Source organism: Pezoporus flaviventris, unplaced genomic scaffold (assembly GCF_033815535.1).
Source record: "Pezoporus flaviventris isolate CSIRO_AGI_PZ_B2104156 unplaced genomic scaffold, CSIRO_AGI_Pfla_v1 ptg000045l, whole genome shotgun sequence".
Lineage (NCBI taxonomy): Eukaryota > Metazoa > Chordata > Aves > Psittaciformes > Psittacidae > Pezoporus > Pezoporus flaviventris.
The window spans coordinates 14,884,328-14,886,714 of record NW_026892593.1 but is presented as its reverse complement, the minus strand read 5'-3'; the positions used below and the strand labels follow the sequence as shown (position 1 = coordinate 14,886,714).

General features: G+C 48.5%; 1 non-coding gene across 1 annotated transcript; it reads left to right on the top strand.

Moving 5' to 3' along the window:
- The first annotated feature begins 342 nt into the window (after positions 1-342).
- On the top strand, positions 343-461 carry LOC133276724 (5S ribosomal RNA). Its single transcript, XR_009745980.1, has one exon. It is a non-coding gene; the product is annotated as a 5S ribosomal RNA (ribosomal RNA).
- Positions 462-2,387: the final 1,926 nt, after the last annotated feature.

Here is a 2,387-nt window from a genome sequence, read left to right as displayed (position 1 = left end):
ATTCTTCTTCCGGGTCACATGATAGAGAGGGCTTACAATCGAACTGTAATTTGGGATGTGCATTCTCCAGAACCCCACTGCACCCAAGAGTCGGGCCACTGAGGAACACCAGAACAACCAACAAGTGGATAAAGCGGCTAAGATTGAAGTGGCTCAGATGGACTTAGATTGGCAACATAAAGGTGAATTATTTTTGGCCCGGTGGGCCCATGACACTTCAGGCCATCAGGGCAGAGATGCAACATATAGATGGGCCCATGATCGAGGGGTGGACTTAACAATGGACACTATTGCCCAGGTTATTCATGAGTGTGAAACATGCACAGGGGAAGCCGGGAGGAAGCCTACGTCCACACCACCCTGAAAACACCCGATCTCGTCTGATCTCGGAAGCTAAGCAGGGTCGGGCTCGGTTAGTACTTGGATGGGAGACCGCCTGGGAATCCCGGGTGCTGTTGCCAATGAATGGGCATATGATGACGGTGCATTCTGTGTAAGTTTTCGCCACATGGGTCGTGTACATTCAACTTCATCTGGATCTATGGGTGTATCCCAGTTATTTGGCTTGATGTGATAGAGCATCTGTACGATGGCTGATTCCCTCAGAGACTGGATGCCTTTGTCTATAGTAGTCCACTTGGCCGAACGACTTGTAACATCGTCCTTGTACGGAAACCTTTCTTTCACAGCTGCCAAGAGCCGCCTCCAAAGGCTGAGGGACTTTTTCTCTCTTGCAATTGCTTTGTCAATTCCCCCTTCTCTAGCAAGTGGTCCCAGCTGCTTGGCTTCTGTACCTTCTAGTTCGTGACCATTGGCCCCATTGTCCCAGCATCGGAGTAACCAGGTGATGATGTGCTCCCCTGGTTGACGGGTAAAATCTTTTCGCATGTTCCGCAGCTCGGTTGAGGTCCGAGGTCGAGAAGTTACCTCTTCTTCTTCTTCGTCATGTGATGATGACTCCTGATCAGATTCTGGACCGGGTGGTGAATTCATTGGTTCTTCATCTCGCTTCACCCTTTTTGCCTCCTTTTTACTTGTTCTCTTGCGTACAGGGGCAACCGATATTGGTACAAAGTGGTCCTCTGGTTTGGCTGCAGTGATTATCACTATGGTTTGAGTAGCGACTGTACTTGTTGCTGGGGGTGGTGCAGCTGCTGTGCTTGGAGCTGGGGTAACTGCGCTGTCTGTTGCAGTTGAAGTTTGAGCAGCTGCTGTACTTGCCACTGGGGTAGCTGCTCTGTTCATTGAGGCCAAAGTTTGAGTAGCGACTGTACTTGTTGCTGGGGATGGTGTAGCTGCTGTGCTTGGAGCTGGGGTAACCGCGCTGTCTGTTGCAGTTGAAGTTGAGCAGCTGCTGTACTTGCCACTGGGGTAGCTGCACAGTTCATTGCAGCCAAAGTTTGAGTAGCGACTGTTGCTTTGCCCTCAGATCCGCCGACATTCTTTTCCTTTTGAAGGTGCTGGATAGTGTTGAACAAGGCCCTGTAAGCATAGGCCAAGCCCCAGCACGTTGCCGTGATTTGTCCATCTCTGGTATGGCCAGAATGACCACACACCTCATTTAAGTGTTTTACTAATTCTTCTGGATTTTGCAGTTGTTCGGTAGTGAAATTCCAAAGTACTGGAGGGGCCCACTGACCTAGATACTTGCCCATACTATCCCACACACCCTGCCACTCATGGCTGTCCAGCCTCAGGAAAAATCTCTCGGTCCTCCTACATCGTCGTTTGACCCCAGACAAGACCCAAACCTGACTCTGCTTAACTCTTGAAATCAGTAGTGGGCAAAACACACTCTGTATGCGTGTTAGCATGGTGATTCCCATCACCATCAGCGAACAAGTCTCAACAGCATTAAAAGGCCATTCAAAAAATTCAAAACTCTCAAATGTAAATGGTCTGGGGGGACGACTGGGAGGGTAAAAGAATGTCTCCTTCACAGGTTGAGCACCTGAGAAGGAGAAAAAAGATGTGTAATTGCTAAGCACCTCCATCATATACCTCCCAAAGTATAAAGGTGGTGACCACACTGGGAACATAAGCCAGATCAGTTTCATGATCAATGATTCTATTGTATTACAAGTCATTACCATAAAGTACAATGGGACAAAAACCTTAGCCCAAGCCCCACACTTGAACAACACTAATACAGCAAATACCGGATGGACGTAAGATATGATATACTGAAAGTGTGAGATCAAGAGGAACAGCCTTGAGAGCCAATAAATCAGCATTGTGACGAGTGACTACCAATCCAGTCAGATCTGTTCTTATCTCAACCCCTCGTGCCCCACGTTGGGCGCCAAAAAGAACTGTCGTGGTTTAAACCCAGTCAGGTAACTTGTTCACTCACTCCCAGTGAGTGGTGCCGAGCTGACAACAATCAA